This window comes from Mus caroli, chromosome 1 (genome assembly GCF_900094665.2).
Source record: "Mus caroli chromosome 1, CAROLI_EIJ_v1.1, whole genome shotgun sequence".
NCBI classification, from domain to species: Eukaryota; Metazoa; Chordata; class Mammalia; order Rodentia; family Muridae; genus Mus; species Mus caroli.
The window spans coordinates 26,075,038-26,092,629 of record NC_034570.1 but is presented as its reverse complement, the minus strand read 5'-3'; the positions used below and the strand labels follow the sequence as shown (position 1 = coordinate 26,092,629).

The following is a 17,592-nucleotide window of genomic DNA, read 5'->3' as shown; positions in this document are numbered from 1 at the left end:
AGGAAGGAAAGAAAGAAAGAAAGAAAGAAAGAAAGAAAGAAAGAAAGAAAGAAAGAAAGAAAGAAAGAAAGAAAGAAAGAAAGAAAGAAAGAAAGTATATTTGATTTTAAGTCTTTACATAGCTGCCTGGAGTCTTTGACTCCCTAATGCTAGAAAATAAAAGTATCTTGTTCACTTCCAGTTGGATAACTGTGGCTCTTCAGCATCTTCTTGTTAGAAATGTATATGAGTTTCAGAGTAGATGGCCAACAGTGGGGAGACAAGAGGAGAGCCAGTGGCTAACTAAGAATGGATGGTGTGTGCCTTCATAGCTGAATGCTGCATCTCTCAGACAGATTGTTGACATCTGTCAATAGTAAGTACACAACCTTATGAATACCATTCAAGCAGAAGACCCCAGAAAGATGATTCTTTTCAGTCACTGAAGTTAAACTTATCTCAAACAATGCGAAATTTTCTCATGTGTCAGGACATAGTGTGATCAGAATCCTCTAGAAAAACATAGCCCACTAGACAGATAGATAAACAGGTAGACAAGAAAGTAGATGATAACTAACCTGAACCCTTGGGGGTTCCCAGAGACTGAACCACCAACCAAAGAGTATACAGTGGCTGGATCTAGGACCCCACATATGTGTAGCAGATGTGCAGCTTGGTCTTCATGCAGGCCCCTTAACAACTGGAGTGGGGGTTATACCTGACTCTGTTGCCTGACTGTGGATCCTGTTCCCCTAACTAGGAGAGGATGTGCCTAGTCCTGCAGTGACTTGATGTGCCAGGATGGGTTAGAACCCAGGGGAGGGTGACTTTTCCCTTCTCAGAAATGAAAGGGGCATGGGGAAAGAAGATATGTGAGGGGGACTGGGAGGAGAGGGCTGCAATTGGGTGTAAAGTGAATTTAAAAAATAATTAATGGGGAAAAAAAAAACAAAGTAGAAGATGATAGGTAGGTAGGTAGGTAGGTAGGTAGACGATAGATATATAGATACATAGATGATAGATACATAGGTAGATACATAGATACAAAGATGATAAATAGATAGATGATAGAAGATAGAAGATAGAAGATAGATAGATAGATAGATAGATAGATAGATAGATAGATAGATAGATAGAGCGAGCATCTTGTGGTAACTGCAAACTGGTTTCAATGCTTAGCTTCTAGAGATTAGAAAGTTCCATAATTTTCTTTCAGCAAGATGAAGGCTCAAGGAAGCACATTGTGGTGGTGTGAATGCCCACCTCCTACCCACCAAGGCTCATATAGTTGAATACTTGATTTCCATTTGGTGGAACTCTTTTGAAAGGATTAGGAGGTGTGGTCTTGTTTGAGGAGGTATGTCACTAGGGTTGTGCTTTGACTCAAGCCATTGCCAGTGTGCCTCCTTGCCTTATAATCACATAAGCTAACCCTATGGGACCATAAGCCCAATAAAACACTTTCTTTTAGAATTTGCCTTGGTAGTAGTATCTGTCACAGCAAGAGAAAAGTGACTAAGGTATTTGTATGGTTCCTACCTGAGTCCAAAGCGAAAGGACCAGTTCAAGGCTGAAAGCCTGAGAACTCAGAAGTGTGAGGACAGAAGTTTAAGCCCAGCCTATGGAGAGAGTAAGTTTTCCATTCTTCAACTTATTGTTTGATTTGGGCTTTCAGAGGACTGGGTCCTTGCTGCCCACATTGGAAAGAATGGATCTTTTTTATTCAATCTATTGATTCAAGCCATCATCTCTTTTAAAAACACCCTCACAGTCATAATCAGAAATAGTGTTTTCCCAGATGTTAGGGCATCTCAGAGCTAACATTGGGGCAAACTTGCTAAGGAAATGTCACTGTCAAAAAGCCAAGATGTCACCAAGACTCAGACCTGTCAGATCCATATCAGAGCTGGGTCTTCTGAAGTCTCTCTGCAGTTCTCTACACAGTGAGATGCTGGGTCATTTTCTTTTCTTTTCTTTTTTTTTTTTTTTCATGTTTCAAAAAATTTATATCATCATTGTTGTTTCCTATTTACATCCATAATAGACATGTACTCCGCTCAAAGGTTGACCTTAGTATCGTTTTATACAGTGTTCTGAGGAATGTTTCCATTTCTTTTTTTTTTTAATATTTTTTATTTCATCTTTTCCTCTCTTAACACTTCAAAGCAGAATGCTACAGGAATCCCAAAGAAAAGTCTTCATAATCAAACCTGCTAGTGGAAAGGAAAATATGTGAAATAGCCCCTTTCAAACAACTCTAGGACCATTATTACTAAATATAAATATGAAAAGACATAGGAATTAAAGAGCATCTTTACCCATCATAAAAAAAAAATCAAGGAACCACTGGGCAGGTATAGGGCTGTCTTCTTAATTGCAGTATGTGAGTGTCTGATGGATTTCTCAAGGACCATATGCTAGTGTGAGCCCAGACTATGCATCAACATATGCCTATTGCCATTGTTTCAACTACAAATTAATGTATTATAGTGTATCATTGCCACTGATTTTTTTTCCTCTTCACTTTAACTCATCTTTCTCCTAGGCAGGCAAATTCAAACTTCCTTTAGTACCCATTTTGTAAATGTGGCCATGTACTGAACTCTCCCAAAGCAGAACTTACCCACTGAGTACAGAGGCTAATAAGTTCAAAGAGCTCCCAGTAAATGTGGGTGCCAGCCAACCCCTCCTCCCAGCAGCTGTTAGATGAGTCTGTGTTGCCTTTAATTTATTAGCCTAGGACAAGTTAATTGCATTGTTTCCACAAACTAGAACATGTTGTTCATAGTAACTACATGCTAATTCCTTTGAAAAGTACAGTAATTACACAGTGACGGTGCATCTCCCAGCAATTGCAGGAGCAGCTGATGCATGTTTAAAGCTGTGTGACCTAAGCATCAAGGCAAACACTTCTGGCAGGGCTTATGTTCTGTTCTTACTCTGTTTCTTAAGACATTTCTTGTGTAAGGTTAGTGATTTTGCACATAATTTTGGCGCAGCCCGAAGGGATGGCAACATCAGCCTTGACATTTAAAGCAGCCACACAGAGGAGGTAAAAAACCTTGTCCAGGCATAGAACAGTGTGTACTCCTGGGAAAAAAGGTGTCAATGGTTGCCAAGTAAATACACACCTATATAAAGCTCAGCAAATACACAGATATAATGGATTGTTTTCAACACAACTTAAACCACACTTGAGGCTAAGGGCTTCTGAGAAATTACTGAACTGTTTGAATGCTTAGAGCTTCATAAGTTTCAGTTGTCAGTCTCATAAAGCCAAGAAAGAAATATCACTTTTGCCTCAAGTATTTATTTGACTTTGAACTTCGCATATTTTAGAATACTCTGATTTGGGTTATGTTCGTGGAAATAAACAAGCTTGGTGGTCTTTCTTGACATTTCCCCAGTGTTCTGTGGGCTGTTCCACTTGCCAAGCCCCTTCATCAACTTCCTAGTCTGATAAGGAAATTGATATATTTCTTATCTCATTTTCCCCTGAATGTCTTGTTTTGGTTAGTCACTTCAGCAGAAATGGCTGCCAGGAAACCAGGGTCACAAGGACACCTGCTTGGATTTAAAGAAAAATGGGAAGATACGTTGATTCCAGAAGTACTCACATGTCTGAAGTGTAAAAGCATAGAACACAATGAGCACAGACTTCTTACCCAGTTTTCACAAAATCCATGCAGAAATCTGGCTAAATTTATAAGTTACAGTGCACACTTTCTTCCCCTTTCTCCAAACTCTTCACTTGGGTGGGTGGGTGGGGGAAGCCCTTATTGTTCCTGATTGGAATGGGTTAGATCTTCTGCAGCAGGCTCCAGGATTTCGGCCTAACAATTTTGTTTCAGTATTTAATCTAGGTGTGAAGCCAGATAGGTCATCCCCTGACATTGATTCATAAGTGTGCACAGGATCTTATGCCTTTCCTATTGAGGAAAGCAACTCCTGGCCTGAGAAGGGAGCCTCCTCTCTTGACCTTGCCCACTCTGGCTATGGGGCAGTCAGCCACTTCTTTCTGCCCTCTGTTTGTGAAGCAATCTGGCTTGTTGGCCTGACATGCCCGAGACCCATGAATAATCAGTTTCTGATTCAAGTTCACTCCTTCAATGAGTCAATGCCAAGTGGCCCCTGGATATGAGTTCTCAAGTTTTATAACATATGACTTTATAAAATGAAAATTGCTTCTCAGAGATAGGTTTAATCTCCAATAGAAATGAGTCTTTATATCTTAAGTAGTGGTGGACCAGGAAGAGAGCAGGAATCTCTAAGTCCTCCATCATGATAGGCTAGGCAGAATACATATGGCATGCCTGTGTCTATGCATTCATGTACAGATATTTATAGTGAGGAAGCAACTGCATCACAGGAGTGAAGGGAAGTGGTGAAGCATGTCTAACACACTTGTCTCTGTCACTCTGTGGTTGAATTTTCTAATTGCAATTATATAATCACATTTTAAAGGCTGTGAGAATTGGCATCCTACCAATTACTGAATGACCTATGATCCAGTTTCTCAAGAGACATAGCATCTAGTAAATTTAAAAATCACTCTACTCCACTTTTAGAGAGAAGAAAAATTTGATAAACAAAGATCTATATTTTGCTTTCTCTCTACTGCCTCTTACCATTCTGCAGATTTAAGAGTTCTAACTTTTAATTGATTTTTTATTCTTTAATAATTTCATACATGTACATGTCATGCACATTTCCTTTGCTAAAATTATAGCTTACATTTACTGGGTGCCTACAATGAGCTGGCTTTAATTTAATGGTTTGCGTGGATTATATAATTCCATCATACACTCATGCAAAAAATATTAATTTACCTCTATTTTATTTCCATGTATATCTCAGAGAAGCTGAGCAAGTGTGGGAGTCCTCCCTACCTAAAACTGATACACTAAACATTGTTCTCTATCTCTACCCTCTATCCTCAAAGAACCTAATGACAAGGTCAGGCTGAAAGCCAACCTACAGGACCTTGGGGAGTGGCCCAATCAGTAAAGTCCTTGCCTCACAAACATGAGGATCTGAGTTTAATCCCCAACACCCACAAAAATGGGGGGGGGGACTTATTAAAAAACAAAAAACAAAACCAAACAAACCCACTAGCTTAGCTTGTTACGTGAGAGTTAATGAGACAGAGATAGAAGGATCTTTGAAGGTTGCTGGCAAGCCAAGCCTAGAGGAATTAAGGTGTTCCATGTTAAGAGAAAGGTTCTGTCTCAAAAAGTATGGCAGCAGAAGGCTGGACAGATATTTTGGCGGTGGAAGAGGATTATTTGATTCCTAAATCTGAAGCTCATTGTTGCTAGAAAAGATTCCTCATCCTCCTTGAGGATGATGCATATAGAATATAACCAACAATCAGGTCTATTGAAGTCCAGGATGTATTAGGAGCTAGGGATGGTTCATTTCTGTTCTTCTGTAAGAATGGAGTTCAATTTCCAGTACCCATATCAGGAGGCTCATAGCTGGCTATAACTCCAGCTCCAAGGGGTTCAACCCCTTGCCCTGGCATTCCGAGGGTGGTCAAACTGACATGCAAATATCCAGACACACAGACACGTGCACACGACCATAATTTAAAATAAGCATTATTTTTAAAACATATTATATATATCAAGGGTTCTTCTAACCCAACCATTCAATAGAACAGTCCTCTAAGACCATGCTATAGGGTTGGCACTGTAGGCAAGAGGATTGTGAGTTCAATGTCAGCCTGGGCTATGGAGTTGTGGGGAGAGGATCAAGTCCTGAGTGAACGTGTCTTGTCTATATGAGTACACTTGAGTCAAGAACCCCAATTGAGTGCAAAAACGATCAACCACAGCTTCCTCCTCTTAGATGATGACAGCCTGAAACTGGATAGAGAGCACCACACTGAGATTTGCTAAGCCTGCCTTGTTGTTCAGCTGTATACCATAAACCTATCTCTTAGATTTAGAGTATGGTCTCACCTACCTTAGTGCTGTGATCCTTTAATATGGTTCCTCATGTGGAGGTAACCCTAACCATAAAATTATTTTTTGTCACTTCATAACTGCCATTTTGCTACTGTTATGAATTATAATGTAAATATCTGTGTTTTTCCATGGCCTTAGGCATCCCCATAAAGGGGTCATGACTCCCAAAGTGGTCACAGCCCACAGGTTGAGAATCACTGGTTTAACTGCATAGCCATCCCAGGTTGCTCTTGCTCTAGTTCTTGCCCCTCATCACACAAAGAACAACCCACCCCAGCTTTTCTGTACAAGTATCTGTGTATCCTTCTTTACTACCTGGTGCCCCAGTTGGATCAATACCTGAAGCTTTGCAGAGTGCAGCATGGGGTTAAAATACAGTCAAAAACAAAACGAAACAAAGCAAAGTAAAAACACTATTCTGTAAGCCCAAGAAATGACATTTTATTGCTGGATAACTTCGACAAGTAATTTACTGGAAGGGATCATTAGTTTTCCTAGGCTGAGAATGAGGAGGATTGAAAGTTTGAGGAAACCTGTAAGGTAGAATTTCCTTTCATGTGCATTTTAACCTTATCCTTATGCCACTTATATTTTTTAAGGTTTTTTTTTCATCATCATATTATGGCTTATTCATTTTATATCCCATTCACTGCCCCTCTTCCCTGGTCACCCCCTCCAACAATCCTTTCCTCCCTCCCCATCTCCTCTGGGCAGGTGGAGACCCCTCTGGATTTTCCTCCACACCCTGGTGTGTCAAGTCTCTGCAAGGCTAACCGCATCCCCTCCCACTGAGGCCAGACGAGGCAACCCAGCTAGAAGAACATATCCCACAGACAGGCAACAGCTTTTGGACTAGCCACAGTTCCAGTTATTCGGGACCCACATGAAGACCAAGCTGCACATCTGCTACATGTAAGGTACATTGTTATAGAGCACTCCTCCTGCTATCAGGTAGACACAAAAGACTCCATGAGAAGGTGTTCCTCAACTACCTCTCTGCTTCCTTTCCACACTAGAAGTGGGCCCAGTCGTCAGCCATCTTTCTTTTCTTTTCTGCCTTTTCCCATCCAAAGTACCTGACTCCACCCACATTTTAAATCTCTCTACTGGTGTACTGGCTGGTTTTTATGTGTCAACTTGACACAGGCTGGGGTTATCACAGAGAAAGGAGCTTCAGTTGGGGAAATGCCTCCATGAGATCCAGCTGTGGGGTATTTTCTCAATTAGTGATCAAGGGGGAAAGGCCCCTTGTGGGTGGGACCATCTCTGGGCTGGTAGTCTTGGGTTCTATAAGAGAGTAGGCTGAGCAAGCCAGGAGAAGCAAGCCAGTAAAGAACATCCCTCCATGGCTTCTGCATCAGCTCCTGATTTCTGACCTGCTTGGCTTCCAGTCCTGACTTCCTTGGTGATGAACAGCAGTATGGAAGTGTAAGCTGAATAAACCCTTTCCTCCCCAACTTGCTTCTTGGCCATGATGTTTTGTCCAGGAATAGAAACCCTAACTAAGACAACTGGTAACTTTTTTTTCCACTGTATCAACAGATATTCCCCCCATCTCTTCCAAGCATTACAAAGAGGAGCCACAGAATGGTGTTCCTGGGTTGCCTTAGTTCTTTAAAAGGATACTGTACTTTCCTTTATTTTTAGGGACACGTGAGGTGGCTCAAAGGCCCTTAATAGGAGTTGTGCCCAATGTTAACCCAAATGAGAAACTTATCAATTGTATAACTTCAGGCTCATCAGGGAGCAGAGGAGAGATGAGTCGGTGCCTACAGTCTTTGCTGAGATACTTGACAGAACAGACATATGAGAAATAGTCAAATACAAGCTTTGGAAAGTTTCTGAGGAAAAAAAAATAAGTTTTGATTAAGTATTGACTTTTCTCGGGGCAAAGAGAATGGGCTTCTGTCTCCCAGCTTTGCTGATAAAACATTTTTTTTTCAAATCTAATCTATTCTCAGACCATTTTCTATCTTTAATTACTAGCCTAGTTATGTTACAGATGGCTAAACTAGTAGAGGTATTTTCAAAGAAGTGATATAATTGAAAGTCATTATAAATAATCTAGATAAGCCTTGCTTCATTTTTTCCTCAAATAAAGCAAACAGTCAAATAACTAGTTGAAACCACCCCTGGATATACAGCATGGCTTGGGCACAGTGTGTGTATTTGACCTAGGAGTTGTATTTGCCCCAAAATGTTTCCATGAACTTCTCAGAGTAGTGCCATCTCTTCAAAGCAGAGCCCAAGGCACCAGTTCTTATGGTCCACTTTAGAAATTTCTTTGGAATACAAGAGAATCTAGCTCAAAGGAAGAAGAGCAAGGGAAGTAAGTGCAGGAGTAGACGCAAAAGCATCCTGCAAAGACAATCTTCTGCCACTCTTCCTGCAGGACACCCAGCCAAGACACCACAGAACCCTGGTATACCTGGGCCACAGAACTCCATGAGGGAATGGCCATTTCTGCTATTCATAACACTGCCCAACAAGTATCTGAATTCTTCAACGTTTTTTAAAATGTTATGTGCATGTGTGTGTGTATGTACGTGTGTGTGTGTGTGTGTGTGTGTGTGTGTGGTGTATGTGTATGTGCGTATGGTATGTGGTATGTATATATGCATGTATGTATGTTTGTGTGTGTGGTATGAGTGCATGTGTGTGTCATATGTGTGCATGGTGTCTGTGTGTATAGTGTGTGGTGTTTGTATGTGTGGTATGTGTGTATGGTGCATGTATGTGTGGTATGTGTGTATGGTGTTCGTGTGTGTGGGATGTGTGTACATGATATGTTGTGTGTGTGTCTGTGTGGTGAGGTGTGTACAGGCAGGCAAGCAAGTACCACAATGCAAGAGTAGAGGCCACAGGACAACTCTCACGCGTCAGTTCTCTCATGCCACTCTGTAATCTGAGACTCAAGCTCAGATCCTCTGATGTGCAAGGATCTACACTCCCTAAACTACCATCCCATAGCTTTGTCTCATTTTCTTAAGGTTAAACAGAATACACATTGGTCTCTTGCAACCACATAATTCATATGAGCGATAGATTACTCATGCGGCCTAGAGGATTGATAATTCCTCCATTCACTAAAACTGAACTGTGAAATTTCCCATGATACAGTCAGGATATTATTTACCAATATGAGAATCAAAACATAAACTGTTTGAACTTTTCATGATACCTAATAGATTAGAAACAAAGCAACTCAGGTCTCTCTGCTCTTTAGTAAAGCAGAGAGACACACAGAAACATTTTTTATAGTGAACTGAATTCTAGACTCCCTTCTGTGAGAACTTAATCAATTCACACAATTGTTCAAAGGTACAGACAGTTACTCTATGAGCAAGTCTATATATCTTACACTACAAATTAGGTCACTTTAAAAATAAAAGGAAAATCATCTTCTTTGATGCTTTTTTAAAAAAAAAATATCATATTTTAAGAGATTAGATCAGAATATTGAAGCTGTAAAAGCTCCATATAATCCTTAAGCTGCTTTTTTTTTTTAAAGAAAAACGTCCTAGAAACAAGTCACAGAGAGAAGTGTGTGGGTGACTATAGATCTGAAGTAGAAAGAAGAATTTCCAGTTAATTCCCTCTTGAACTTCTAAAATGCTGCCCACAGACACTACTGAAAAGACATTTGACATGAACTGGCAAGGTAAATAATAAGGGACATAAATAATCCAGTAATCTATAGTTGCATGTTTATATCTTTATATGATAAAATAATAAAATCAATTAACAGAGATTTTTAGGTAACACATGCTAATGCCTTGGGGCATACAGTAGATGACAAAATGCAAAGAAAATACAAGAAGAGTTCAAGTCATGAGGCCAGCCAATTTCAGCAAGAGGGGGATGGTTATGTTAAGGGAGTGTTAAAGAGAGACTGGAGAAATGGGTCCACACTAAAGAGCACCCCAGTCAGGCAGCTCACAATTACTTGTAACTTGAGCTTCAAGGGATCTGATTCCCTCTCTGGTGCCCATGGGTGGCTGTACTTTCACCACATGCATTCAGACAAACAGACACACACACACACACACAAACACACATTTTTAAAATGTTTTAAGTGTTTCTGGACTGGCCAGCACAATTCCACACCCTGTGAGAGCTGGTAGCTATAACAATTTATTTATGCCATGGCTTATGGCTTGTAGTTTTTAATTTAACAGTATAAAAAAAATTGTCAGGGAAGGAAAATACTCCCTTCTAAAAATGAAGGAGCAGGGGGAGTGTTCACAGTGAAACCAAGGATTTATTCAAAAGTACCTTGGAAACAGACACAGTGTCACAAACCTCACTACTTAGGAGTCAGGGATGCAAGCAGGTCCCAAATTGGAGGCAGCCTAGTCTATGTAGGAAGACTAGGTCTCAAAAGCACAGACAGATGACCCATGTAGTGAATGTCTGCTGTGAAAGCCCCGATGTCTGAGGTAAAGTACTGGAGGGAATGAACCAACTCCTAGAACTTGCCCTCTGACCTCTGCCTGCATGCGCATACATGATAATAATAATGATAATAGTAATAATATAAAATCTGCTTGAACTTAAAAACCAGACAAGCAAAGAGCCTTCTATATGTAATATTATTCCAGTTGTGTTATTCATGTTGTATGTTTGTAAAAAAAAAACATAAAAACTGTACTTCATATTAATATGTACCTTTTCAGCTTATTATTTTTATACTACTGTATACATACAAACACACACATATATAGATGGTTGGTGTGGGAAGGGGAACTTAAATCCAGGGACCCATGCATGCCAGCCCAGTCCTGTGTATTTTCGAAAATGTATAATTTATATCTTTTAAATTTCATTCTAAAAAAATGAGGTGATAAACTTAATTTCTAGGGTAAATATTAACCCTAATCCACTTCAGCTATAATAGACAGCTACGGGCATTTGATACATTACAGTCATAAAACTTCAGAGCTAGGAAACGTCATAGAGGATCCTCCCTCACACCTCTATTTTACAGGTATAGAAATGGAGCAATAGACAGTAAGGTGACCAGGCCAAGGTCCAGATGAATCAGCTGCAGACCACATGGCGAGGTCAGGACTCAGCTTCATCTTCCCTCCAGTGCTTCCCCCCGACCTCCTGCAGGAGAACAAAACCCTTGGCTACACAGAAAGTCCTCCCCACTCTTTGGCATGTCAGCATCTGAAGAAAACAGTAGCATCAGTGAAGGATATTTGAGGCATAAATACCAATATAATAAGGCGTCAGTTAAAAATTCATTTGGGGAAGATTTTTTTTTAAGTGTTGAAAGAAATAAAACCGGCAACTATGTGGCTACACTAACGGTTAGGGGCAGAGGCTGAGCAGCAAAGCCTCCTCCTATGTATCATCTGACTCTGAGTACCTGGCAGTTTGTAGGGCAACTGCTCTCCATCATGGTGTATTTTGACAAGCTGTGTTTGCGATCCACCTCTTCTGCACTTTAGCCTGCTTCTGGGCCATGGAGACTCAAGCAATTTGCATAAATACCTCATGATTTCATAGGGACTGTCCCCAGGAGAAGAAGGAAAAAAATAAAAAACTACAATTGAATCTAAGTAACCTCTCAGAAAGTTCTGTTTGTTAGTTTGCCTACTGTTTGACTTATTTTTTCCTTTTAAAAATTATTCGTAAATACTTAAGGACAACTAACTCAATTTAAAATTGTGGTCTTTTCTCTCTTGTGCTCTCTGAAGCCCATGGCCAGCCTCCAAGTTTAATGAGACCCCACTAAGGGCCAGGCACCATCCTCAGAAATAAGTATCCTTTCTTCCTTCAAGAAGCAGATAGAGAAATGAGCTTATGGTGCAATGGTGTGTGTTTGGCTCTAGACGAGATCAGAACTGTGCTTGGGCATCTGGGACCCAGCTCATTTTTGTCTGTTTCTATATTCTACCCCTCTCTACAGGATCTGCAACCTACAATGAAGACAAACACCAATGAAGCCTTACATCTGCAACCCCAAATTCTGGTCAACTTTATCTAAGCAATTTTTTTAACGTACAAAGTCCAACATCAAGAAGAACTTACTCTAAAATTTTCATATACATACCTGCAAAGACTACAGTATGAGAAACACTCTTGATTTTCTGTTACTTTTCCAGGCAGAGAATTAACTCCAAAGGCAGACTATGTAAGACAAGGTGCATGTCTCACCTTATAAAGAGACTCCATTATGTTTGGGGACAATGTGTTTGCACATCCTGAAGCTTTGTTATATAGTTTCACAGCCTCTCTCCTACCCAGAGATAACAGTGTGGCTTTGTCCAGCTAGTGAGATTTTATGGAAATCAGCTAATAGGTTCTGGAAAGTTCTTAATTTAGATAAATATTAAATATCCCAGTTGCTTAAGATGTTTCAACTGCACGCCCTCTTAGCTAATACTGAAATATTCCTTGCACAGCTTACATTGTCCTGTTTCTCTCTTAACCTCACTGCTAACAGCAATGCCCTTACATGTAATAAAGTGAATGGGTTCCAAACCAGACATTATGCATCATGCATGAACTTGGGGTGGGGGGGGGGAAGAATCACTTTTTAATTAAGCACTGATTCTAAGTATAATTTCTCTAAGGAAAATTGCCAAGTTAAAACTTTATCTCAAACGGCTTTTTTGAAAACAAACATCTAAACCTGTCTGCCCTTGAGCACCCTCTCCAAAGAAGGGACAGATCCTCTCCAGCCCCCAACATTTCAGTGTGGATTGATGTTAGCCAATTGTGATATTCTCAATTTCTTAGTAAAATGAACAACTTACACCAGGATAGTGAAGCTACTCAGGTCAAGTGGGCTAGTTCTCATGTGGCCTTAGGAAATGTACTATCAGGAAAGGTGGGGCATGATGGAACTGCCCTCCTGTGCAGCTGCCATCTTGCAGTGATGGAGGGTGAAGCCTGAGGATTCAGCAGCCACACTAAGGCTGGGATCCCCAGGAAGTGACAGGAGCCTGTGTCCTTAGCGGCAGGGCTGAGTCAATCTCAGAATAAGACGACCTCCATACTCCTTCCCACAGCCTTGTTTACAGGTTTACCATTTTTACTTGTATTTCTTTTTACTATGCCAAAAATATCCTAAGTGACATTTAGGTTCCAACTAATTTTAAACGTGTAAACAAATAGGAAAACCACAAGGCACATACTTTCCTATCTGCAAACTCAGAAAAAAAAAATCATTAAAAAGTAAAAGAAAAATCATAGCTAGGCCACCTGATATAACAGGTAGACAGGCCTGTAATCCCAGAAGTGGCAGAAATCGGTTACAGAGTCAAGTCCTGCCATGGGCTACAGAAAAATAATCTATTTAAATCAAAGTACTTTCTAGTTTTGAGCCTCCCTGATAAATTCAAAATCATGAAATAATAATTTGTGCTTCAGGAAAACTTTAAAATATCCGTTGGCATCTGAAATTTGACATGGGTGTAGATTCTAATGATTCTTTTTTTAGATTCCCGGCAATGATTTAAAATTCTCAAAGCTATCCTATGAGAGTTTCCTAGAGGGTAAATGCAATTGCTGTAGAAACTTGGCCATCTGAAGTCAATTTCCAGAACTTATAGTAAGAGAGAGAACCTGCCCCAGCAAGCTGTCCACTGGACCTATAAATGTGTGCTGTGGCATGTGCACCCACCACACACATCATGCAGCCACCCACAAGAAGTAACATTTTACAAAAGGGTAACTGTTACTAGAAATTGTTTATTAATATCAATTGTGTGCAGAGCACTATGCTATACCTGTCACTTGGTTCTCACAAGAAATGTGTAAGTTTATTACTACTATTATCAGTAAAGTATCAAATTACGTCTTACTAGCTAAGTAAGTTTCTCAAGTTTTAACACAGCTTTCTCACTTTTGATTTGGATGCGCATCGTTACTTACCCCTTTGAAGTGTTGCTGCCAAGGGTAAATGAGATATTTCATGTGAGGTGTTAATGTAGAAAAATAACTTTTATTCACCTGATGTAATTGTCATCTCAGAGGCTTACTGAGGCTTACTGCTAAATAAACTCACCCTTTCTAGCTATTTCTGAACTCCTGGCTGGCTGGTTCAACTCAGTTGTTCCGGCTCAAACTGTTCTCCAAGTTGACTGATTCACTCTGGCTTCTCTCAGCTTCTCACTGGATTGCTCTGCTTGGCCTCAAAATAACTCAGGCAATACATTCTACATCTTCTGGCTCCTTGTTCTCTGGCTTCAACTGCTTCTGCTGCACAATCTGAAAGGATCTGAATTCAACTCCACTACACTGCCTCTCCTGTGCTGACTGACTGTACTGAACTGACTGACTAAATTCAGAGACCTACACGCCTCTCTCTCTCTCTCTCTCTCCTGAGTGCTGGGATTAAAAGCCTGTACCACCAGGCCCACATCTGGTGGTAAAATGCTTAGGCTTTTTGTTTTGTTTTGTTTTGTTTTTCCAGACAGGGTTTCTCTGTGTAGCCTTGGCTGTCCTGGAACTCACTTCGTAGACCAGGCTGGCCTGGAACTCAGAAATCCACCTGCCTCTGCCTCCCGAATTCTGGGATTAAAGGCGTGCGCCACCACGCCCGGCATGCTTAGGCTTTTCTTTACCTGAAACTTGCTCTATACCAGGCTGGCCTTGAACTCAGAGATCTGCTTGCCTCCTCTTGCCCGGTTCTATATTGCTGCCAGATCATACAGATCGAGAAGTTCTTTGGATGTGAACCTTTGCAAGAGCTGCCATGTTGTTGGATTAAAATCACTTTACGTTAATGTATCACTAGACTTGATTCCAAAGATATCATAGCACCAAAAGATTAAGACAAGTGAAATATGTATATATATTTCACTTGTCTTAACATATATGTGTGTGTGAAGTATATATATATGTGTGTGTGTGTGTGTGTGTGTGAAATATATATTTTTATATAAGTGAAATATATATTTCACTTGTCTTAATCTTTTGATATATATATATCAAAAGTCAGATATATACATCCTTTTGATATCAAGGTTATAGTACCCAAAATCTTTAACTTCTTTAAATGAAACAGAGGGGCAGTTATTTCTGAAGGTTGAGCAAAAATAATAATAATAATAATAATAATAATAATAATAATAATATTGAAACTGTATGGATTACTGAGATGAGTCTGTGAGTAAAGGTGTCTGCCTCCAAGGCTGAGGGCTTCGGTTCAGTCTCTAGAAGCCAAACAAACCCTTGGGAGGTGTTCTCTGCACTCCATACACAAACCTGTTGTGGGAAATATTAAAAAAGAACCCCGGCAGCCTGGCCGACCATGGCCAACCTGTTATTATTGCATGGAGACTCTCTGGGCAGGAGCTTCTGAAATGTCTCCACCCAGGTCACTAGGTTCCCACTGGCAGGTCGTTACCACACCAACCCCGTGCTTAAAATCCCCCATGGCCTTTGTGGTGCACCTCAGGCAAACCCACTCTTTGCCACCGTAACTTTCTCTCTTAGACCCAGACGAGCCGCCACATGAAGGAAAGCACAACACAAACTTCATTCAGAAACAATGGTAACTCAATCTTTGGGCACTGCAACTAAAATCCTAATCTTGTAAGCCTTATTAAGTCTAAATTCTCTGGTGGCAAATCCTGATGGACCTGTCGTTGAAACTGGAAGACACCCATAGCTACCTTGTCCTCAACGCTATCCCCCATCCAAAAAGACCTAATTTCCCCCTGCTTCCTCTCTTCCCCGTCCAACCCGGAAGTCCCTCCTACTCACCCATTGATTAGCTCTTTTATTCATTAGGGGATTGGTTCACAAGAAGTCACCTGAATATGTGACTCACCCCCTTGTCTGCAGCCCCTCCCAGGAGAGCAGAATTAGCTTCAAAATACAAACAGCACCAGGCTCATCCACAACACAAACCTATGGTATAATCTTGCACGTCTCACACACACAATGAAAAATATTTAAAAATTTAAATTGAGTTCTTAAAATTTTAGTAGAATGTATGTATTAAATAAGTTAGTTGTTTAAATACAAGTTAATAACAAAACAAATTGTGGGAAAGCTCTGTCCTGATTGGGTTGTTTGTTTGTTTGTTTGTTTTTAGTTGCTTGTTTTGTTTTCTATTGTTTTGGTTTGGAGCTTTATTTGTTTTTGTTGTTTTGTTTGGTCAAATTGACCCAAGTTAGAGCGTTTTCTAAGACCTCAACTGAGAAAAACGCCTCCATAAGATGATCTATCGGCAAGTCTGTGAGGCATCTTCTTTTGTTGTTGTTTTGGTTTTGTTTTTAAAGAATTATTTATGTTATATATATGTGTACACCATACCTGTCTTCAGACACACCAGAAGAGGGCATCGGATCCCATTATAGATGGTTGTGAGCCACTATGTGGTTGCTGGGAATTTAACTCAGGACCCCTGGAAGAGCAGTCAGTGCTCTTAACTGCTGAGCCATCTCCCCATCCCCATAAGGCATTTTCTTAATGATTGATGTATGGGTGCCCAGTTTACTATAGGTGCTGCCACCCTGGGCAGATGCTCCTGGATTGTATAAGAAAGTACTCTGAGCAAGGCATGGGAAACAAGTTAGCAAAAGGCACTCTTCCATGGTCTCTGCCTCAGTTCCTGCCTCCAGGTTCCTGTGTTGGGTTCTGTTCTGACTTACCTGAAGTGATGATAGGAATGTGTAAGCCAAATAAACATTTTCCTCCACAAGTTGCTTTTGTGTGTGGTGTCTTAATCATAGCAACAGAAAGATGATGAAGACAAGCTCTTAGAGACTATTTTCATTCATATGGACTTACCTTTTGGACCCTGGCCCTGTTCTTGCTCAGTGTTTACAAAGGACCAAAAACATAGAGCAAAGTTATAAAGAGCTGTATCTCTCTGACCTTCTTTTTTACCTTGTGCTTCATCACTTTAAAACACTTTCTCTACAATGATCACAACACTGAAAATCTCTTAATAAAACACCAACTCATAGAAGTTCCTGTCATTAATCCCTCTGCATTCCCAGTGTAACTTGTGGCTAAATGAAGAACTAGTTGGAAAAACTAAAAAATATCACTCATCTTAATCATGCTATGAATGGCATTGATACATTTTCAGAATTCTTTTAAAATGTTAGAAATTGTAGGCAAAATACCAACATTAAGTATGATACAAGCAAGTCACTCTTCAGTTGTTATTCATGCGGTTTCCTTTGTTACAAGAAAACAAAAAAGCTAAGCAGGCATGCAATAGCTAAAAACCTACAGACTCAAGGATCTGACAAAACTAAAACTAAGGATAACAGCCTGGAGGAACAAGCAGGCCTGTTATCCCAACAACTTGGAGGCTGAGGGAACAGGATTCCACATTAAAGCCTGACTGAGCTACAGAGTGAATTTACGACCAAGCTGGTTAATGCAATGAGATCCTGTGTTTAAAGGGTAAGAGGGAAGGTGAGGACAGAACTTAGTGGCAGAGTGTCGTGAGGCCCTGATATAGTTCCCCAAAACATCACATTAAAAATAAATAAATATTGGATGCTCACAGTCAGCGATTGGATGGATCACAGGGCCCCCAATGGAGGAGCTAGAGAAAGTATCCAAGGAGGTAAAGAGATCTGCAACCCTGTAGGTGCAACAACATTATGAACTAACCAGTACCCCTGAGCTCTTGACTCTAGCTGCATATGTATCAAAAGATGGC

At 40.4% G+C, this 17,592-nt stretch overlaps 1 long non-coding RNA gene across 1 annotated transcript in view; it reads left to right on the top strand.

The window, feature by feature from the left end:
• Positions 1-17,592, top strand: part of LOC110291051 — a 68,474-nt gene that overhangs the window by 35,071 nt on the left and 15,811 nt on the right. The window contains exon 2 of the long non-coding RNA XR_002377528.2: positions 6,663-6,860. This is a non-coding gene — a long non-coding RNA (uncharacterized LOC110291051). The remainder of the gene's footprint in view (positions 1-6,662; positions 6,861-17,592) is intronic.